Source organism: Chlamydotis macqueenii, chromosome 1 (genome assembly GCF_036417535.1).
Source record: "Chlamydotis macqueenii isolate bChlMac1 chromosome 1, bChlMac1.mat, whole genome shotgun sequence".
In the NCBI taxonomy this organism is placed as follows: domain Eukaryota; kingdom Metazoa; phylum Chordata; class Aves; order Otidiformes; family Otididae; genus Chlamydotis; species Chlamydotis macqueenii.
In genome coordinates, this window is record NC_141556.1 from 9,690,825 (window position 1) to 9,715,670 (window position 24,846).

The following is a 24,846-nucleotide window of genomic DNA, read 5'->3' on the forward strand; positions in this document are numbered from 1 at the left end:
ATGAGGTGAAACAGGACAGAAGGCAAATTTCATACCTTGGCCCTACTACAAAAAAACCTGAGCTACATGGTAAGTGTGAACAAAATTTATGAAGGAAGTGGACTGATTTATTTTGGGGGTATTTGGTTTGGGTTTTTTTCCTCTCACGGAACTCTAAGCACCTTTGAGAAGAGTAGGACAGAGTCAGAGAGTAGTTTTCCATAAAAAGTTGGAGGGTTTTTGGAAAACAAAGCTCCAGATAAAAGGTATGGTTTTCATCTTAGCATGTCTCAATCCACTTTCATTATACCATTCTGGGACTAGGTTTACCCATACTTAAAATATATTTTATTAGTCTTTTACTTTCAGCACTTTAACTGCCTCAGTGGTTGGCTCCCTTTGTCATCTGTGACAGTGAGTCAGATAGGCAAATGCAATACACACACAAATATTCTCTGGATTGTAAAATGTAGAGTAAAAAAATGAATTTTTCTCACCAATGCTCTAACTAAAATAGAAAAGTCTACTGGTTTTTCGCAAAAGTTGAGTGTTGTCAAAAAAGGTCATGTAATTATTTTTCTAGTCAAGAAATGATATAACTAGCAATTAGTTTAATGTCGGAAATTTTTTACTTTAATCAAGCAAAAAATGGTGGTTCATCTGATGTATTTCATTAAATATTGTCTAACAGTTTCCTTGTAGCTTCATATTGGAAGGCAGAGTTTTTTTTGGAAAATGTGATTTCTGTTAAGCTGTCTGTACTTTTACTAAACTAGCAAAGGAAGAGCCAAAGCTGCAACTACAAACCAGGAATGCTAAACTCAACAGCAGTAAGTATTGACAGAGATTTTCTAGAAAATTCCTCTCTTCAAGGGTTGATTGGTTGCAAGGATTAGGAAGAAAAGATTAAGAAGTTATTTATCTTAGGTATTGCACTTTTCTCTCATTAAAATGCATGCTACATAGGTCTTTATTATGCAATGATTTGGCTTTATTTCAAGGAATCTAATTTACATTCACTTAATTGGCTTTCAGTGACTTGCTAGGAGTAATTAGAAAGTGCATTTTAGAGACTATGTCATCAAATATCACTTCAAGTTGGATAGAAAGGTCTAGACTTTGCTATTAATTCTCTAGCTATAAATACTTATTGCAGCTTTCCTTGTTTGAATAGAAAACTTCCCTATATGCTTGCTGCTGTGTTCCAAGTTGCTCAGTTCATGTAGCCAGTGGCTTAGAATGCAATTTTGTTGTGCAATCTACTTTCAGGAGTATTGACTTATCTTACACCTAGTAAAATATATTACTAAATCCCCTGGAAGCACAGGAGTACGTATTATCACTACTATTCTTCCTGTTTAAAACAAAACAAAATTAAACAAAATGACCAAAACCCAGAGTCACTTCTTGTAAGGAAGAGAAGTTGAGATGTACAGTTTGGATTTTTCCTAACTTTGAAACCCGGGTGCACTAAAGCTCCTCGTGGGTTGTTGCCAGTTCCCTAAAGAATAAAAGTAATTCAGAGCTATCCTGGATTTAGTTATTCTTATTGTCTCATCTGAAGTGACTTGTCAGCACGCAAGGCCTTGGTTATTAAGTTTCTTCTGTTGGGCTTTGTTAAGGAATGTCTTTTCCTGTAATGCATTTTGTAAGTTGGATAACTATAAGATGCTGTTTCCTACCTAGACCCTTTAGTCAAATTTTGCAGACAAAATATCCTGCATAGGTGAACCAGCCTTTGCCATAGATTTGACTCAGTCAGTTTTTGAGCGCTTTCCATCTCGCACTGGGTCCTGCAAACCTTCCTTGTCACCTGTCTTTCCTGCTTACAATCAGTAAATAATATCACTGCTAAGGAAAGAATATTACTATTTTATATATGTACTAGTATAACTACTCTTAGTTTGTCTCTGTTTGTCTGCTACGTTCTCTTAAGACAAATGACCAGGTCAGATGAAGCTCCCTGGGTAGAAAAATTGTTCCTTCCTTGGAAATCATTTGGTTCATTCAGAGGAGACAAGCTTTCAGAGACTGAAAGTTGGTCAGTGAAGAGTAAAAAATAATGGAAAAGTCCAGCACAACTGAGTGGGAGAGCTTGCTGAGAGGAGCACCAGACAGAGACAACCAGGCATCAGAAATGAGGAATGAAATCTCCCTAGGGCCACAAAAAGCTGTGCCAATTTTGCTGCAACTCAAAACTACTGAGCTGGCTAGAAGCTAAGAGCATCCCTGCAGAGACACAGTGGAGAGTTGTATATAAACCCTTTTCTTTTCTGTTGTATTTGACTGAGTTACGATGAGCTGTATTTACAGAGTTGTCCTAATGTGTATTCTAATGAAATCTGGCTTTCTTCAGGTTAAAAGTCTTTCAGATTCCTTTGGTAAGTTCACTGCAAAGGAACTGTCTGTGCAGATCTACCTCAAAGCATTAACCAACTCCGAGTACTTTCAAAATGTCAGAGGCTCTTATTTATTATAGCTCTGACATTGCTTTTGTACAAGAATAACTGTAGGTTGTATGGATGTGTGTATATATATATGTTTATTTATGTATTTATCTCTGTGTGTATGTAGGTATAAAGATATCCATCATAACTTCAGTGAACTCCCTTGATTAAAGATAGCTTAGCTCTAACAGCTGAAATCTCGGTGCAGACCAGTTTACTCTGCTTTTTTGATCATAGATCAGGCTTATCTACCTAACTATGACTTAAATGCAACATACACTTTTTTTTTTTCCTGTACACAAAGCCATAGATGAGAAGACACTATACCTGTACTAGAAATGTTGTCTTTCACCATGCTCTGTCTTCACCTTAAACAATACAAAGGCAGTTACACATACTTTTTTTTTTTTTTCTTTTTTTTTACAGTTCTACAAGAGTGCACCCTGTGGAATTATACTCACAGAACTGAGATAACCTTGTGTAGCCATGCATAGAATTTGCAATACAGTTAAGCTTCACAAGTCTAGTTCCCTAATGATATTCCGTATTCATAATGTCATAGTAGCAGGGGGTGGTAGTAGTGGGTGATGGTTACATGAATGATTTATTTATCTGATTTGAATTTTGCTTTAACTATTTGTTCACAGTAAATCAAGCATTCTTAGCCAACCTCATTCAACATGCTCGGGCAGAGAGCCAGATTCCACTATGCTTATTCATTGACTAGTACCTGGTTAACCCCTTGCAAACAGTGATGCTAGTTGCCTGGGAAGGAATTGCTTTAAGAGTGATTGAGGTCTGTAGAATTCAGCTCTGTAAGAGTAATAAATGGGAAATAGGAATAGGATTTTAAGAGTTTAAGAGAAGTGAATTTCTGATCAAATCACCTATATTCCCTTTATATCAACAAAAAGAAGTAGACATATCCAAAATTGATCTGATGGTTTCTCAAATAGAGATCTATGTCTCTAAAAGAGCTTTTTTTTGTTGTTGTAGAGGAAGGATAACTAGCTCAGACTTAAATATGAAACCTCAGATGGATAATATTTGAAGAGGAATAACCTACCCTGAGATACCTGTCTATGGGACCGATGCATTCATTGAAGAGTTGCAAGTTAGTGGCACAAAGAGGGTAACAACAGCTATAAGAGGACTCCTTATATGTTATATAAGATTGTTACATCTTCCCTGTTTGGTATTGTTACTTTTAGTTCATTAATGTATGTAGCATATCGAAATGCTGTACAGATATACTGGATCAAATCTTTTGAAGGAAAATGCCTGCAATCACTTGTATACCCTTTCCTCTAAATTAGCATCTGTGACCCAGCTGCATAAGCAGTTTTTCTGGCCAGGATTGAAGACTCCTTCCCACTACCCCCATTGTAGTTTTTATGGAGCACAGCCATTTAGCATTGGCTGTACTTCTTTTTCAAGGGTTGGGCCCAAAGACTTTGACAAATTTTGCATTTGCAATTGATTTGCTCCCTCCTGGGCTTGAGAATAAAAAGCAACGGATAATGTCTCAGAATCAGACTTTTCATGATGAAATAATAAGTGTTGGATGAACTGACAGCTTTTCTCAATGTTCTACAATGCTCATTAAGTTAGACATTGTTTTGATTTTTTAGGGAAAAACTCATTTGAAGGACTGTAGTCCTTCAAAAAGAATTGTATGAGGTAAATAACTGTAGTCAGACTGTAGCGCTATTATATTGGAACAGATGAAGGAACCTAGCATCTCTCCCGGACAACACAGAAAAGTCATTTTTATAATGGAAATAGAAATCCTTTTCATTTAAACTCCAGCTGTTTTGTTGGACTCATGCTCTAGCAAATATCAGTTTAACTTTATTCTTTTTTTTTTTGGAAATGAAACTAAAGTTACTTTCAATCTCAGTGTCTCACAGTCTTTTGCAATGAAACAAACAATAAACCCTAATGTCCCACGGATCAGTTGGGAAATGAAGACCCCATGGCACTTTTAGGAAGAATAGGTGAGTTAGTTCCAGTGTGGTCTTGACAATTATATACTCTGGTTTGAATTAATTTAACATTCAGCTATAAAAAATATTTTTCTTCACTTTCTTCAAACTGCTGAGTGTCTGAGTTAAATGTTTTCAGGAAAATATTGTGGCCCACATCATAGGTGAAGTGGTAAACTCTCCTGGAAGACATACACTGCAGGTATCTTTCTGCATTACTTTTACAGCCACAGACTCTAGAGAATTTGTTATTACATCATTACAAGTCACGTTTTATGTTTTAAATATTTATAATATTATTTTATTGAAGATTAATCTTCAGTTAGGACACAGGGACATTTTTATATGCCTCCATTTTCACAACATTGTGTACACAGACTAGGCCTTCAGGGCAAGTTTTATTGTGCCAGTGTAACATATGTTCCTAATAGGTAAGTGACACATGAAAGGAAAGAAATGTGATTTAATGTTTCAATTTTATTGCTTGCAATTTAACATATGGCAGTGAAGAAGATACAATCAATAAAGCTACATGAATGTGAAAGCACACAATAAAAGATACCTCAGAAGGAAGGTCTGATTTAGAGATTTATTGAATCTAACTAGTCAAATAATTCAACACAAAAAAAATATATTTCCAGTCTTGGGTTCATTAATTATCGATGAGTTGCTAGTGCATGGTTAATGATTTTGTAAACTTCTTCCAAAAATCTTGTGCAGATTTTGTACTTCACCCATTTCCATTGCACTTGTCTAAAGAAATCGTAAGCCAAATCAACAGTGCATTACTATAATTGTATTTTTCCTCAGGAAATTATTTTTTTTTTTTTGTAATCTCTTCTGCCACTTTTATTCATTAATTTTCCTTATCTTCTTCTCCTTTTTATCTTCTATATTTCCATCACACTATCCAGTAACTCCTTTATCAGTTTTGGCCAAATAATGTCCAAGAAAATAATGTTCTAATTTTCGTGTTAGTATACAAATTGCAAAATCTTATTGCAAAAAAAAAAAATATGTTGAGATTCAGAAGCAGAAATGGCCTTTTTCAAACTAAGAATTAATATTTTCCTTAAGTAATTTCAGTTTTAATAAATCACAAAAACATAGAATCATAGATTCATAGAATGGTTTGTGTTGAAAGGGACATTTAAATGTCATCCAGTCCAACTGCCCTGCAAGGAGCAGGGACATCTTCAAGTAGATCAGGTTGCTCAGAGCCCCATCCAACCTAGTCTTGAATGTTTCCAGGGATAGGGCATCCACCACCTCTCTGGGCAACCTGTTCCGGTGTTCTACCACCCTCATTGTAAAAAAAAAAATTCCTAATATCTAATCTAATCTAAATCTACCTCCCTCTATTTTGAAGCCATTACCCCTAGTCCTGTCACAAAAGGCCCTGCTAAACAGTTTCTAGCCATCTTTCCTATAAGCCCCCTTTAGGTACTGGAAGGCCACTATAAGGTCTCCTCAAAGCCTTCTCTTCTCCAGGATAAACAGCCCCAACTCTCTCAGCCCCTCTTCAAAGGAGAGATGGTCCAACTCTCTGATCATCTTTCTGGCCCTCCTTTGGACCCTCTCCAACTGGTCCATATCCTTACATTGGAAGATCCAGAGCTGGACGCAGTACTCCAGGTGGGGATCTCACCAGAGCAGAACAGAGGGGCAGAATTACCAATTACCAATACAAAAATGCTTCTTTAGCAAAAATGTCTCATTTTACTGGAAAAGTATGATGAAAATCTGGAAGTCTCCATTTTATTTTCTAAAAATAATTAAATAATTTTTTAAAATTGAATTCCCAGTATTTTTTTTCAGAATAAATATTTTGGAGAAAAATTGCCATTTTAGTGAAAAACGCATATTTTCTATGAAATAATATATATAAAAGAAAAAGGTGTTAGCTTTGCGATGTCTACAGTATAAGAGTTCTACCAGTTTATTAAGTAGGCCTAAAGCCAAAACCATTTCATTTTCTTGAATTTGAATTAAAATATTTAGAAATAAAATTTTAATTCCAAGCAGATTTCCTCAATGACTTAGAATCTTTTATAACCACTTACATACAGTCAGTAGTAAAAGGACTGAAATTCCTCAAATAAAGATTACAGTATTTTTTATGGCAAAGTTACATGACGATGACAAAGATGTTACTTAGATAGATAATGAGAATGGATATCTGACCAGCACACTAGCTCGAAGCTGGAGATCTGTGGCTTGTGTTCGGAGCTTAGCTTGGGTTTTGATGTGCAATGGGACCTTGCGTTGATGTGCAATCTTATACAGACAGCATAAATTGGATGCTTAAAGTTTTCTTTTCCTACTGCTGATCATCCAGTTCTGAATTCTTTTATTCTCATCTCTTTCAGCTGCCATTTTCCAGTTATAAAGCATAAAAAAAAAACCTTTCCAGGTCTCATATTCTTCTTTCTTTGATTTACATTCATATAGTTCCATAGATGTCAATATATAACTTCAGCTTCAGTTTATTTTCCTCTCAATATCTTTTTTTCAGATCTCATACTTCAGTAAAATGAAGTTGTGAACACACAATGACTTGGGAAAATTTTGCAGGAATTACGTGACTAGTTTAGCTCTAATGATTAGTAATAGCTTGCAATTTGTAAGAGATAAGATCTGAAAATATAATATGGACATCCACTGATAAAGATTAAAATCTTTTAGGCAGAGTTTGGTGGTTTAGTTTTTGTTTGTTTGGGGATTTGGTTTTGGGTTTTTTTCCCCTAATATATCTTTGTTGATCTATTCATAAAGACTAATTTCTATATGAAAAGGTATAATTCTTGATAGGGCAGATTGTGAATAGCCAACCATCATGGAATCACATTATATCAGACTATTTAAATTCATGTCAGATTATTTAAATTCATGTTACCACCATAATTATGTTATATCCTGTAAACACAGTATATTTAAATAGGTAGACTTCAAATTTTAAAAAAGGAAAAAAAAAGTTACTTTCAAAATAAAGCAAAGATTATCACTGAAAGATACTATGAGATGTATGACACAAAATTCTGTATCAGGCTTTGAATTAAAAACATGAATTCCTGAAAGCTGTGGATACAAACTAAACTATCACCAGGCTACCAGGAGTCGAGCATTGGGAATCTTAAGGCAAAATGGATTTTCTTCATGGCAGTCACATGTGTCATGATTTTCATGATTTACCTCATCATAGGATGATGGGAAATGATTGTATGAAAATTTCACTCAGAGCTGAAAATGCAGTTCCAGATTAGAAGGCTCATAGAAGTCATAAGCTTAAATGCTGAGGATTGGTGACCAAAGGGATAAAATTAGTAATTTCTCAGGCAATTATCCAATTTGCTGAAGTTTGTTAAGTTTTATTCATTAGGACAAAAGAAAGAGAAATCTTGAATTTATCTTCTTTAATTTATAGGGAGGTTGGGTGCCAGATTTGCTGCCTTGAGGCCAGCCTCAAGGATTATCTTCCTGTCTAACATGGGATTTTTCTTCATGAATCTTCTTCATGAACACATTCCCCAATTTCCATGCCCAGTCACTTAGAAGCTACCAAGTTTCAGTGTAGGCATTAGACAAAACCATACCTAAATCAATTTAGGATCTTGACATATGTGGAACTTACACATGAAAGAAGTTTTGAACATACATGTACTGTTTCAATGAACCTAAACTTTCTTCATGCATGGTGTAACCTGAATCTATGCAGATATACCACTGTGATCTCTGTGTGCCTGTAAATGCCTCTTCTGTGATTGTGTTGAACACATGGTACCTATTTCCTTTGTTGTCACATTTTATGGATCGTGAAGCTCCTTAGGATATGGCTTGTAATAAAAGTTCTATTTAAGAGACAATTGTAATTTTATATGTATGTGTGTGTATATATATACACACACGGAGAGAGAAAAGACATTTGTTAGACATCATCTGCATTAATGTGTACAGTCTCTGTCATTATGACATGAAGGATTATTCAAAACGTTTGTAAAATCTGTGGGAGAATGGCAAAACTGCCAGGAATTTCCTTGAGGTTCCTGTTGCAGCATATCACTACCTTTCTGTCTTCTTGGTTGAGTTGACACAAAGGCTACCAGATTCATTCATCCTCTTCTATCTTCTAAATCTTGTTTTGTTTACCTTTGCCACAGTGGTGGGAGGTGGGATATGAAATACGTTCAGCACCAAGAGACAGTCATTGTAGGTGTGTACACCTCCTATAAACTGATGCAGCTTGTGAACTAGACCCATAAAATTGTACTGTGTGGGTACTATATGGGAAAAAGATTCCATAATCTGTGACGCATTTGATCCATATTAAAATTGTCAATATATATCTTCTACACTTATCAGTAGAATGAAAATTCCTTGAAATTTAGTACTATTTATTTATTTATTTTTAAGTTCAGCATTCATGTACTTCAGGCAACCACAGAAGATCAGAGAGAAACTTCAATCAAATAAAAGTAGTTTATATTTACTCAAACAAGTGCCGAAAACATTTTCATACAAATCCTATGTGACAAGTTTTCTGTTATGATATATCTACATAATTCTCTGGCTAGCTAAATTCTCCAGCTATTGGCTAAAATTAAGTCCACTGCACCATGGTAACTGCATAGTGTTGCAAAAAATGTTGCTTTTGAGATCTTAAAAGGCCAGCAGCAAAAACACTGAGCCCTCTTTACAGTGAGATAATTAAAGCAAAGTCATCTGCTTATTTGGGATCAGAAAAGAATCTTCTCTGTCTCTCTTAAGATAAATAAATTGGGAAGTCTCCTTTCAGTAGGTTATTGTACTTACCCCTATGTGTCTTTGAATAGTGCTTCCCAAAAAATACGTTTGACTGAGAGCCTGACCTGGCTTCACATGCTGGCAACCTGAAAGAGCAAATGTAAAAAATAAGCTATTTCATTACAAACATCCGTACATGACTGGCCTTCTAAGATATATCAAGGAAAATGACTGAAAACCAAAGCCCTCAACAATTTAGTTACCAGCTCCAAAATGCTGACTGCCTGATAGATGCTGTGAGAATGCCCAGGCTGTCCAACCGAAAACCACCTCAACTATTCACCACATGTGACTAAAGCCACAACTATGGGAACAGCTTTACAGAAATTCTTTTCAATACCCTCCCTTTTCCACAGTCCTTGCCAGCCTTCTACACAGTAGGATCCCTGGAAACAAGCTCCAACCCCTCTCCTTCCTGACACATCCATGATGAACAGCTGCAACTCCTTAGGCTCTGAGTGCAGCTGCCTTGAGCTGTGCCATTGAAGTAATCCAAAAAGACAGCAAAAAAAAAATTGGAAATACACTATTGAGTATAGGGTTAGTGGTCTCTGTGCATCAGCTAGATGGGTGGCTTCCAATTCGTATTGCTGAGGCTGCTGGAAATCATGCGCAACACACACAAATCTGATTATTTTTTCACTGTTTTCACTCTGGAGTTATTTCTGGGTAAGGAGAAAGTGAAGAAGACCAAACAAGATTATAATGCTCCCTTCTCTTCCTTCTTGGTTAAATTCTTAATTAATAGTATTGCTAAACTTTTACTGCCTTCAAGAGGACTCAGACTGCATCCAAGAGAGGTCATGGTTATAATAGGTCCATGCTATTTCATGAAATTCAAAGACGTTTAGACACAGAGAGTAGAAGAGGCTCATTAACACTGCTTTCTATCTAGACTAATTGGTAAGCAGCTGAAAAGCTGATTATACTAGCTGGCAGGACTACTTTATGAACATTGTATTCCTTTCAGCACCTGAGGTAGCTTGAAGAGGACATTGCATTGTGGTGTTGGTATGTCCCAAATCAGATTACGTTATGATTTGATTTACTAGTAAAAGAGCACTTGAATGTAGGTAACACAGCTGCCCTGTGCTCAGCTCTGTGCTTAACAGTGTATCCGGGCAGGTTTAAGCCTGTATGCTGTGTTTTATGGAACTCCAAGTTGGCTGGTTGCTTCCTGTGAGGCCTACAGCAATTCCTACCACCAACATTGTGAGGAAATAAAAGACAACTGTGTGGAAAAAAAAAATAATAAAAGATAAAAGTTACTTGCAAAAAAACCAGTACCCCACAGTGTTCTATTCATGGCACAAAATCGTCCATCTGGGAAACCTTTGCATGATTATTGCTTGAAAACATTCTTCTTATCTGATCAAGTGTTTCTTAGGAATTTCTTCATAGAGTGGGGTCATGAGACTGTTTCAGAAAGACGTGATGCTGCCTGCTGCTGAGAACTACAGTCCCAGTCCAGAAAAATGCTTGGCTCTAAGTGAGCAGGCAGCCCCTTTAATAACATGTGAATGGTATATTGATTTCAGAAGTTAAGCAAGGGCTTAGGTGATTTTGTTTTGTGTTTCTTTCCTATTTCTGTGAAGCAGGCAAAAGTTTTCAGTGTATTTTCTTCAGTTTATTTTACCCTTTCCTTTGTTTATGGCAAGAGCATGTGATTCTTGTGTAGTTCCACTTTCTTCTTGAAAATCATGTAGTATAAAATATCACACAGTGTATGGATAATTTGCTCTTCAGTTGCTGAAATGCTTAGTCCTAAAAAAACCTTTCAAGTTACTCTTTAGCAGGTTCAGATGGAAATGGGCCAACTGCCTCCCAATGTAAAGCTGGCAACGAAAGAAGAAATCTAGTGTTGTTTCTTGAGAGTGTAGATATCACAACAATGTAACTCCCCAAGAAATTGGCACTAGGAAATAAGAAGGCAGCAGATTTTTTAAATTTTGTATTTTTTTTAATTTTCATAAGAGAAATGGAAGGAGGCCACATTTGAGTCATTGATATATACTGAGATATTTCTTAGTAAATTTGGGAAAATTGAGAGTTTGCAGTTGGAAAATTAAGAATTTTTCATCTTAGTTAACTAGAGAAAGTCCCTTTGTTTTGTTTTGACTCCACTAGGCTGTTAGCTTTTCATCTGTGCCAGGTGTTAATGGTTACCAAACAGTGCAGTAAATTAAAATAGACTCATAATTTCTCTTGGTCACAAAAGCAAAAAGTATTACAAAACTAAGTTCAGGCAGACAAACTTTCATCAGGATCAGTATGGTAGAAAGAAAAACCTGTGAGATTCATTGATGTGTAAATGTGCAGTGACATTTTTTAAATGTGCACTGACTTTTTCAGAGTACGCATGTACAGTGAATATGAAAGCAGTAGGTTAATCTATCAGGTCACTGTGAGACAGTGTTTCAGTTTGATAGTGAATACTGGATTTAGGCACATGCTCATATACTTCATTAAGAAACCAGTAATTCTGCTTGTTAAGCTGAAGGCAAGTACAAAATATATTTACTGCATCTGGGTTGCAAGATTAAAGCATGAGATTCATGGTTAACTATGCATCTGTCTTCGATAGGAGACAGCAAGCAATAACTTGTTCTCACCATATGTAACACCTTCCAGACAAGAAACTCACAGTGGTCTTCAAATCAGGGTATCTTCATAACACTTCAAGGAGTTATTTGTTTCCTAAGAGATAGGAATATTTTCTCTATTTTACAGCTGAAAAATCAAGGCAAAGACTAGTTGCTGTCAATCGTTTCAGTCATTAGTTCCCTAAACGATTCCTACTTGTCAGTCTGAAAGTTTTATTTTAGCATCTGTCAGAACAGCATCCAAGCTCCTCCCATGCTAACTCAAAATGTTGGGTGTATTTCAACTAGACATCTATAATTAGTGCCTAAGTAAGCAGAAGTCAAGGCATCTGTGGATGTTCATCATTAAGCAATCAGGACACACTTTAAAGTACCTGCATTTACATTTAGAAATCTTCTGACAGAAGCAGAAGTAAAAGAGGAAATTTTTGGGATTGTTTCAAAGTGTCTGAGCCCGCAACCAGCAAGTACAAGGTCATTCTCTCTTTTGAAAGAAAGGATGCAACAGTGTGTGGAATTTTATAAGGCAATTAATGAAGCATTAGGAAGGTTTGCAAGTATTTTCCAATGAATACACTAAAATGTATTATCAAGTGTTCGTTTCATACTTTGTTTTGGTAGAGAACATGGTGAAGGAAAAAATAAAATAATTTCTGACATTACCCAAATACTAAAATAAACTCTTTATTAATATTTATTGTAATTACGTTTCTATGATAACTTGCTGGGCCAAACAAACATTATTACATACCGGTACATTTTTTTTGGCACATTTATAATGGAAGATCTTTCCTGATCAAAGAAACTATTTATTGCACTATAGAATGGGAAAGCTGACTACTGGAACTAAACAATGGAATCCAAGGTGCTGATACAGATAATAATTCCTAGCAGCTGCCTAGCACTTCTTAACCTTGCAATACTCATCAAAGAAAAAGCAAATTTTACAGATTTCAGGGGGGATTCTTTTGGTGTCATTTGCTATAGGTCAATTCTGTAAAACTTTTATTGGAGAAATTCCATTAATATTTTGACAAATGGGTATATATTGATGACCTGGATTAAAATACAGTTACCTCTTGTTCTACTAATTGATATCCGTAGCTAAGTCTTGCTGATCCACCTGGGTTATTGTGTCAGTGTGCTGCTTTTTTTCAAGATGTGATACCTTGCACACACTTTTTAAAACATATCATGGAACTATAGAAATGCTGATTGGAAGGAAACTCTGAGTGCGTCTAGTCCAGCTTCCTGCTCAAAGTGGGACTATTGCCAACACTAACCCTCTAGTTAACCTTTTTTTTTTCTTAAAGTTTCAGCTGAGCCTCCCAGGCTGTCATTTCTGTTGCTTGCCCCTTGCTTTGCTGTCTGTTACTACCAAGAAGTGTTTGGCTATCCTGTCATCTCCCATCATTTTCCATCATTTCTATTTTTGAGTCTAGTACTTTGACTATAACACTGCTGAGTCTTTCTGTTAATGACTTAGGTACTATCAGAGTACATTTAAATAAATATCCCTGTCCCACCAAATCGTACCGTTATAAATATGCTTTAATGTACCCCTATATGAACACACGTGCAGGTATATACATACATAAAATTAATGTAGATTTGTATAAAATATCTTTCTTACAATATTGAAAGTAATTACAATTTTAGCCTGAAGTGGTCATTTATTCTTGCTTATGGTGATGTCAAATGTGTAAGTTTTCATTTCTATCTTTATATATATATATTAGAATTGGAAACTGAATACAAACATAAGACATGCATGTAAACATACATATGCTCATTCCATATGCAGTCCAGACATGCCAGGGCTTGAAATATTTTATTCAGGAAACAATTGCAACATGGGATCTGTATATTTTTTTCCCTCTGACAAGGTTACTTCCCCAGCCTGTGCAAACTTTTGGCTTCACAGGCACCCATGGAAACGTGTAACTATTTGTGACTACAGTGGGAATAATTTTCCTCGGGGCAAACAGAGTTTTGACTAGAGGTGGACATCAGCCATGCAGATCAGATCCAAATAAGGATTTGAGAAGATTGAAACTTCAACTTACTGCATGTTGGATCCAGGATTTTAATTTAACCCCTTGCAAAGATAGGGACTGTTTATGAAATACGTGTACTGATCCATCTGGATGTTATTTGCATCTGTGATTTAGTTAAGGGTCTCATTTACATTTTATATTTGAATTCAAGAAACTCTTTAAAACATTCAGCTAAGTTCCATTGGGATGGAGAAATCATTCCACCAGAATAGTGTAAAAAGGCAGACTGCAGCAAAATTATAAAGTGACTACCATTGTTCATGCCATTACAGACAAAAGTTTTATGAAAATCAGAAAAAATTTACTCAGAACAAAAGCCACTTGTAAAACATGATGCAGTACATGTTTTCTAGGTATGGTGAAAGAGTTTCAAAATCTCTGAGTAGGAAAACATGTATTTTATTTCTATAAATAAGACTAATCCTTTCCTCCAAGTTTTTCTGTGGATGAATGCAAAACATAATCAGTCTAACTTTTCAGTTACTCATGAGGACAGTAATGATCTTTTTTTGTTGTTGTTCTGCATGAAACCAGACATCATTGTGTGTTATAGAAAACATTTTTGTCTGGAGTCCAGGGGCTATTTTATTAAATGCTGAAGCAGGGAAAAATATACAGGGAGAATAATTTTAACATATATTTTAACATCCTCCTCCACTAGAGAGGAGGAGGATGATAATACCTAGCTTTTCAACAGCAGAGCTTACTTTCCTTCATCATCATAAAGATTAATATTTTTATCCCCATTTTACAGAGGGAGTGTCTGATGCCAAGAAAAACAAGAAGTCCTAATTACATTACAAAAAAATTGTCTCTAACCCTGAGATTAAATATAACCGTATCATATATGCCATGTGATTATATTTTTAGCATTGTTCTTTAACCTTGCTTGTTCTTAGACATTGTCAGTAAAATGACAGTGAAAGCCACATTTACTATATAATTTACTGCTACAGTAAAAAGTGGTACTTAATTCCTGGAAAAACTTAATATATTAAAGGATAATACTATAAATCCAGTGAACCATATATTAAAAATGGCTGAGGCTTTTCAAGGAGTAGCCTCAAGAATATGATCATCACATGATAAAACATGGCAGTACCCAGTAATAGTTCAGTTGCTCTGAGACAAAAGGCCAACTTGTGGTTTGCAGTAACAGGCTTATGTCTTGCAAAGCAGCTTGCAAAGCAGCTTGACATGACTCGTGAGATCCTACTGAAAACCTAGGCTAAATTTGCAGTTTAACATCACAGAAGTATTGTTTTCAATGTAAAATGTCTATGTATATCCACTATGCACATCCTATCCTACTTCAGTCCAGCGGATGTTCTGCATGTCAGTAGTAGCACATTTTAGCATGTAGTGTGAGTTGTACATTGATCATTGGATTCTTTCTGAGATTAAAAATATAACCTATATAGATTATTATCACTACTTATAGCTATTACATTAGATTTAAAGAATAAAATATTTATCATAATAATGTGATTGCATGAGTTTTTAAAATCATGGAATCATAGAATGTTTGGTTTGGAAGCAGCCTTAAAGATCACCCAGTTCCAACCCCCCTGCCATGGGCAGGAACACCTTCCACCAAACCAGGTCACTCAAAGCCCCGTCCAGTCTGGCTTTGAACACTCCCAGTGATGGAGCATCCACAACTTCTCTGGGTAACCTCTTCCAATGCCTCACCACCCTCACTGTAAAAAGTTTCTTCTTTATGCCTAATCTAAACCTAGCCTCTTCCAGGTTAAAGTCATTACCCCTTGTCCTATCACTACCTAACCTTTTCAAAAGCCCCTCTCCAGATTTCTTATATGCTGCCTTTAGGTACTGGAAGGCTGCTATAAGGTCTCCCTGGAGCCTCCTCTTCTCCAGACTGAACAGCCCCAACTTTCTCAGCCTGTTTTCATAGGAGAGGTGCTCCAGCACTCTGATCATCTTCGTGGCCCTCCTCTGGACTTGCCCCAACAGGTCTATGTCCTTAGTTAGTGGCCCCAGAGTTGGACGCAGTACTCCAGGTGTGGTCTCATCACAGTGGAGTTGAGGGGCAGAATCACCTCCCTTGACCTGCTGGCCACGCCTCTTTTGATACAGCCCAGGAAGCGGTTGGCTTTCTATGCTGCAAGCACAGAAAAGGTGGTAGATGACCCATCCCTGTAAACATTCAAGGCCACGTTGGATGGGGCTCTGAGCAACCTGATCTAGTTGGAGATGTCCCTGCTTCTTGCAGGAGGAGTTGGAGTAGATGACCTTCCAACCCAAACCATTGTATGATTCTGTAAGAAATACACACAGATGGGAGTGTCCAAGGAAATAATGAAGAAATACTAATTAGCACCATGTTAGCACCATGACCAGTGATGACAGTCTGCAACTTCAGAAATGATTGCTTACATACAGAACAGCAATTTTTTAACAGTTTTTTGTCATGAAGTTACTTACTCTCGGCGAAAAAAAAAAACTTACTTAGCAAATAAAATTTATTAACAGGAATCATGCCTGTTGATTATCGTATCTTACTTTATCTGTGATATTATTCTGAGACAAATATAGAGATGTAATGTTTAATCAATAGGTACCGCAGTACATATTGATAATAAGAAAGTTATCAAATTTAGATAAGCTGTAAGAAAAAAAGCACTGCTTTTTTTTCTACACTAATTTTGCCTTTAAATTTTATCAAATTTGAGATTTGATAAAATCTCAAATATTGGCCTGAGTATTTTTGAAGAGAAGGCAATGAAATTTATAAAATTGGAAAAAAACAACATGCTTCATCAAAAAACCTTGAAATAAACAGAGTGAGCATCTGTAAAAAAAGAAGAGATTTCATCTATGTGTTCATTTTCATACAATGGAAATAATTAAACATGATATTTATTTAAATATTGATAAAAATACAAACGTATATATTTTTATAAGGTCTAGTTAAGGATAATTTCAAGATCAACCTGACTTTTAAAATAATAATCCTGTTGTTCTGGTGTCGTAGTTCAGCCCCGATCAGGACCAGACTACGCAGTCTCTCTCTCACTCCCCCCACCCTCCGAGAGAATAGGGGGAGATGATATAAGAAAAACAGCTCAAGGTTTGAGATAAGGACGGGGAGAAATCCTTAAAGTTACCGTCACGGGCAAAACAGACTCGACTTGGGGAAAACTATTAATTTATTTTCTAAAATTAGCAGGAGAATGAGACAGGGAACAAGATAACCTCCCCCCACCCCTCCCTCTTCCCGGGCTTAACATTATCTCTACTACCTTCCCCTCCCGAGCGGCACGGGGGGGGGAAAAGGGAATGGGGGTCGCGGTCAGTTCATCACGTGTTGTTTTACGCCGCTGTATCATCGTCAGGGGAAGAACTCCTCGCATTCCTCCTCTGCTCCGGCGTGGGGTCCCTCCCACGGGCCACAGTCCTTCGTGAAACTGCTCCAGCGTGGGTCATCTCTTCCACGGGGTGCAGTCCCTCTAGAACAGCTGTCCCAGCGGGCCCTCCACGGGCCACAGCCTCCTTCAGGCCTCCACCTGCTCTGGCGTGGGGTCCTCCACGGGCTGCAGGTGGATCTCTGCCCCTCCGTGGACCTCCATGGGCTGCAGGGGGACAACCCGCTCCACCATGGTCTTCACCACGAGTTGCAGAGGAATCTTGGCCAGGAGCCATATTACTCCTCCCCCTCCTTCTGAACTGACCTTGGCGTCTGCAGCCGTTCCTCACAACAGGCTGGCAGACGCCTCTCAGGATCCTTTTTACATCTTATTCACTTCTCATCTCCTCTCCACTTCTTGCAGCCGGGCCGGGCCGAGTTGGGCCCAGTCGGCTGCCCGGCGGGAGGCCAGAGGGTGAGGCCTGCAAGGCCCATGAGGCTCGCGCCTCCCCCTCTCTGCCCCCCGCTCAGCTGCTTCACATCTTCTCCTCCTCTTTTTTCCTGTTTTCCCCTACTTAAATATGTTATCGCAGAGGCGTTATCACGGGACATTCTGCTACCAATTGGCTCGGCCTTGGCCAGCAGCGGGTCCGCCCTAGGCCCGGCCGAGTCCACTGAACAAAGGGGAGCGACTTCTAGCAGTTTCCTACAGAAGCTACCACCTTAGGCCCCCCCTCACTAACAAAACCAGAACATCTGGCAAGATCAATAAGTCTTTGAGTACTTATCATATGAATTACTCTTTCTTAATAAATTAATTTACCATAGCATCTAACTTCTGTAAGTTCTTACCTTGCCTCACTTACCATACATTGAACTTCTTATCTGATGTTGTTTTTTCTCTTATACCTCATTTGATACCAATTTTAATATTTTAATTGGTCTCATGCCTAAATTGACTGATGCATGGTAGATTATTTTCCTTTGCATAACCTAGAAGTGATTCAGTTCAATAGGCTTGTCTTTGTGTATTAGCTCTACAGCAGAGCCATGAGATTGTCTAAATTTGCATGGCATTTATCCAGTAAGCTTTTACGCAGTGAATGAACACAGTTAGGAAATACAGTTATGAAAAATACAGGGGAAAACTGCAGACAAAATCAGTGGCCAAACACTTTCTTTTCCCATTACAGCCTACACCCAATGGGTTAAAATCACAAGAGATCAGCGTGCAGAAAAGGCATTGCATCATTACCTGATTGAATTCCCACCAGAAGCAATGTCAAGATGAAGAGAAATGTGAGGAAGAATAAGTTAGAAAAGCCAGAGATTAAATCATCCCCCCTTCCTCAGGCATTTCATGAAGACAGTGAAGATAGAGGAGCAGTTGTTGCAGGAGATTTTTACTAATAATAAGAGATAGTTACCTCCAGAAGGGGACTGAGATGGACTGAATGTCTATGTCTGTTCATTGGTTAAAGAATTTTCATTAAAAGACATGGACATCTATCTTAGGCTAAGTTGAAGGCTGAATGCTTCGTGACATGAGTCTGGATCATGATTTGTTATGGGTCCGTGGCATGAAGAGTAGGAAATGCTGTTTGGGGCTGGGAGTTGAGGTATTCCTTTTATGCAGTATCAGCACATTAGCAAGAAACAGGACATCTGATGTTCATTATTTTATTGCAGGAATTTTTACAAAGAAAGCAAGGAAATTATTTTGTATGATATGTGGTATTCTCCAACATTCTTGCTTAAAACTGGCAGGACAGAGTCTGAGGAAGGATTTGTTTTAGTATGTCAGAAAGTCTGAGGGCTCAAAGGCTTGAAGCAAAGCTCTGTAATCGTTTTTGAAGGAACTTCTGCATTAATCACAATGTTCCTCTCCATCAAGTGGTTACTATACGTCCTAGGGGATGTGTGACTGAGTGAGAACAGGACATTTATTCTCAGCTTGTGGAGCTGGCATACCATTGCTGCAGTGACACAAACCCAGAGGGACCTTGGAGAAACTGAACATGAACATACATTTTAGGAATGACTGAGTGGGAGTAGGGTGTTTAACCACACCTACTCTCTGTATTTTAAATCATCAAGCTGAAAATACCCACCAAAAGCAAAGACAGGGTCATGATATTCAAATAGATCTGTAAAGATTTAAATTCCCTGAGTTTTATTTCAAGTTGATAGACCAACCAACTCCTACTGGTTTGTGAGATAAAGCAATGAAAACACCACTCATGCAACAAGCAGACATTTGGTAGTGATGCTTGTTTCTTCCATTATACTTAAATGCAGTCATTCCAGGCACAAACAAGCTCCCTGTGTTGCAGTTGACTGCATTTAGTAACGATAGCCCAGTCTCAACAGTGTAAAGGTAACCGTGGCACATGTACATCTGCTGTTATGGCTCTTGACCTGACCATTTGCTGCAGGGTTTGGCCTTCTGAGGCCCCATGACTCCAAGAACCTCAAGTAAACTGAGATCCTTTCATGAGGCTCAGTGAAGACTGGATGTCTGACCTTCATTTCCAGGCTGCTGATGAGGATTTCATCACCTCTCTGTGCCACACAGGGTGCATCCACTCTCTGACTACACTCACGTCCAATCCACAGGTGACTGTCGAGACTGAGCTATGTTATATTGCAGGGTAAGGTGCGCACAGATGCTGTTCCATTTTCGAGAGAGAGAGGTTACCCTGTGGTTACCTGTGCAGCTCTCAGCATGGGTAGAGAGGGAAGGACAGAGCATAGGATTATCTAATACGGAGCTGCCATCAGATATATGTTCATTGACAAAGCACGTCAGTAAGGATTATGTACACTCTTAGTCCAGCAGTTTGCACAGCTGCTTGGACAAACTGTCGTCCCATCTATGGCTTTTAGGGGACATGTGAAGAACTCCAGCAGGGAAAATAAATGTCTACGCCATTCGGTGGGGAAGTGTGCCTCTTGGTTAAACTCTCCTGACCTGAGCTGAGCTTTGATTTTAGCCGTGATCAGTTGGCCCTGGTATTTTGCTTAGCAGACCAAGAAGCTGATTTCTTTAGGATTCCTCTTTTGGGAGACCTCATCCCCAGCTGAGATGAAATTAGCATTTGAAATCCATTTTTAAAAATTCAAAGTAGTAGAGATTGCTCAACTTACTTGCAATGGCAAAGTGTGCAATAAAAATGTTTCTTTGTGCAGAGCTCCTATTACCAGACAATTTTCAGTGACTTTGCAGCCCCAAAAGTTATTTATCCAGTAAAATATATTCATTGGCACAAAGAAGGCCAGAAAATAGACATTATATACTCTGTATGAACACATAGACCTACATTATAGCTGATTTTAATATTCAATTTCTGCTGAGCGGGTAAAGAAGTTGATTAGGCAGTAGAATGAGATGCAGTAGAAATACCGGTTCTCCCTGTGTTTCAACCAATAACAGGTTTCAGTAGGGAAAGGTGAAATAAGTCAATCAGCTGTTTACTTTCTGATTCCTTCACAAGATAGTAAAATGCTACTGTGTGTTAGTGTTTAAGAAGCCAGAGAATTTGGTATTCAACTATGTCAACATAAAGAACAAATAGGCCAAGAACCTGACGATGTAGATTGTTTCCATATTTTATATTATCTCTTTTTATTTGACAACTGCATAGCTACACCCAGAAAAGTAGTAATTATATCCAGAACCCAAAGAGGTCCATCATAACATGGAAATGTTGTGACATCATAGTCCTTGGTTAAGGAAATTATAATGATGGCAGAGGTTAAAGCCACAGTGTAAGACAGGCAAGGGAACGGAAAAGAAGAGCCTCAGAGGAGAGTTTCTTGCTCAAAAAAGCATGAAATGTTTTCATTTTTGACTGAGAATCATCAAAACGTAAGTCACCTTGCTTTAACAATGCTTCTTTGCATGGGAATGTTTTCGTAAACATTTTTCAATTAATGTAGGCTTAAAACCACTCATGGTTGAGGTGAAAGGAAATAATGAGAAACAAATTCAGTGGAAAAACAAGTGTTGATGGTGTGACTAGGCAATGAAGTAAATTTATGAACTGATTTGATCATGGATATTAGCACCTCCTTTCCTTCCAGTGTGAGTCAGAGTGAACATAAACATCATAGCTATGTGGAAAAATGTACCTCTGTGGAGAAAAAAAAAAATAAATTAAAACCCCTTGAATATTTTTACAAGGAGTTTTCTATTGTTTTGATGTTTAGTAAGAAAAAAAAATAAAACCAGGAGTTGAAATAGCTGTCCCATTTCTGTTCAAACTAGGAGAAGAAATAAATAAGCACTAAGTACAGTGTGTGAAACACCAATAAATTTCTAATTTAAGTGCTACTAAGATATTAGAGTTATTGTTTCTATCAATGACCCAGGATCCTCTATGTTATGAACTACATTATGATAGGAAAAAAAAAGCACATTTTATTGTCATTTTAACATTCTTGGACTGATATAGGAAATGCTCTTCTTTACTAAACTTGAAGCAGAAACATCTGCAAAGGCAAATTCACTTCTTTTGTCTTTTTGGCCTTTCCTGTGGAAAGAGAAGCCAAAAAGGGAAGATAGCTTTATGATGGTAGTAGTAATACACAACATTTGTCATAAGATTGTCTAAGAGAACCATAAGTCAAACATTTCACCTCCAGAAATTATATTGTGACTGCTATTTCAATAATGAATTAGATATTCACTTTGCTTTTTATTTTTAAATAAATAAAGTTTCAAACACGGGTGAACATTGATCATTTCATTATTAGTTCCTCAGCCAAATCTTAGATTTTCTTCGTTTCAGCCATGTGTTCGTTCCTTTGTGCGATATAACAGTCTTGTTTTTGTAACTTCATTGGAGCTGGCAGATAACTAAGAGAGCTTGAATTCCAAAGCAAAGTCAAAATTTACTTTATACCCATAACTAATGTCAAATCTGAACTCTATCTAATAGAAATATTAAATAACCTCATGTTAATCTCTTCTTGATGCCAGCTATGACTGGCTATTATAGCTGAGGTCAGATCACTATCCCTGATGTATATATTCTGCAGGAACTATACTAAGGAAGAATCTCACTTCTAGTTCAGGCTGATCTGGTACAATGAAGTTACAAAACATTACACACACCCTGTCATTTAAAAGTCCTTGACTCATGGCTGCAGGAATTCAACAGGGCTTAATTATTAAGTTGGTAAACACTTATTCTCCAGAGACTTTCATCTATACATATCATCTAAGATTTTCTTAATCAATCAATCTTTTAAATATAAAAAGTAGTGAGGCATGTGGGTAGTAGAACATGCAATGAAAAACTTTTAGTCATGATCTTAACCTATATGAGGACTTACCCTAAAATATGTTCTTAGAAAGAGAACAAGTGGACCCAGTTATGACTAGAATTTTCTTCATAAAAGCAGAAAGTTGTATGATATAAATATTGTTTTTATTGTACAGATGTGCTGTAACAAAGAAAAATGTATGCGATATTACATTTTCTCTACTATAAAATGAGGAAAAAAAAAGTTAAAATTAAAAAAAAATCTAATTCTTAGCCTGTGTTGTATAAACCTAAAGAAATGGTAATCAACCTTGATGCATGACTAAGGCACACATCTGTCTGTATGATTTATGACAGAACACAATCAGAGAATATACTGCTCTTTTTAAAAAAAAAATCCTCCCTGTAAGAGGATATTTTGCTCTACAATGAAGCATAGCATGTTTTGCTTTCATATTTTCTTTTCCAGTAAGCTTTCTAAGAGTTATTCTAGATCTACAAGACCTGGTTTCTCCGTAGTCGTTACAGGAATCCTTATCAGTCTCTTCTGTATAAAGACTCAGAGTTACTCTTGATGCAGAGAAATGATTTAACCTGTTTTATTTCTAAAGAAGGAATAGGGTTCTTCCTCAAAAAAAAAAAATAATTCTGAATTACATGTCAAGAATATTAAGTCTTTTTTATTTCTATTCAAAAGATTAGTGTATATAAATAGAGCAAGATCTTTTATTATTGTTACTGTTGTTGGTATTATTTTGTAATGCTCCTTAGTCTTGAACAGGACATTTCTAAGGGCTAAAAAGAGTTGCAGCTTCATATCTATTTGATAAAATTTCCTGTAAAAGTACCACCCATAGTAAAGACAACATGGACCATATCAATACCGGGATTTGATAGAGACCATCTAATTAAGCTAACGTAAGCTGCTAAATTATCACCAACAGATGAATTTTCTTTAATACACATATAGACTGTGTTCAAAGCAGTAAGCTTTTAGGTAAGACTTCATTTTTTTGTCTAATGGATTTGGTTATAAGTATAACATCAATTGAGTTAGAACAGAAAGGCTTGAAACATTATCACTGAACTCAATTACAAGATTTCCACTATGTTCAAGTGTACATTATTAAGTTATTTAAGGCTCAACGTTTTCCAATGGCCTGGAGTCTTATTATTGACTTAATTTGAGATGAAGGTCATGAATGTGAGGTGAAACATCTTTTATTGATCACTAGTTAGCATCTCTGCAGTGCATGGAATAGCATAGCATGGTAGCAGAATATATCACGGAACTGAAAAAAAAAAACAACAACACATTCAATGAAGAACTGAAAATAATTGATCTTTTCTTCACTGTTGTTCTTTGTTTACAGTTCTAATGAGTCACTCTCAAAGGTATATCTCACCAAGTCAGTTTATGCTACTAGTACTGGCTGGACCTGGCAAACTAGCTGGCAGGGAGTATTACGCAAGAGACATGCAAAATTTCTGGATCCCTGCCTCGGGGAGGAAGCAAATTGTGCTTATGTATTTGTCACATTTAATGACAATTTCGGAAGGAAATTGCATGTCCTGTGACATCTTTCGGCAGGAAAGCTGACTTAATAAAGAAAGGGAAGGTCTTGCATCAGTGAGAACAGAGTAGTCAATTAGTAATTCTACAGTCATGCCAAAGTTATGTGATGATGTTTATGCAATAGTGTGTTTAGATGGGCCTAGAGGAAGCTTAACAAGAGTAGGAGGCATGGGAGATGGAGTCATTCACTGCCTCTGCTACAAGTCACACCTCATAGCTTTACGTTATGTTAATCTACAATTATATCTGCTTCTGCATCTCTTTCATTCATCCTGTACCCTTTAGGACAGCGATCAGAAATGTCATAAGCAATTTTGCCTATGGAAGAAGTGTAGATGCTCCACTTAATGGAATTTTATTTGGAATACATAAACCAGAAGAGATCAAACCAGAATATTTATCACAATAAATTGTCTATATGACAGCACAAAACAAATATTAAAAGACCTGAGAAAGGTCAATCAAAGATAACAGTTTAGTCTGAAGTAGCAGAAGGTTTCTACTTTTTCTTCTGCCTCCAAATTCTAGTATTTGCTGGTGTGCTGAAATAGAGTGAAATTTATACCAGAACAACAACTCTATTATTCATTACTCTATTTCTTTCTCAAATACCAGAAAATTTAATCATTTTGTCTTCAAAAGAGCAGAAATGTGTATATATCTACATAGTAAAGATGTAGTCAAAGACAGTAGTGCATGGTTGACAGCAAGCAGACGCAAAGAGTTTAAAAATATGAATCAGACACAGAATGCCAGGTTCCACAA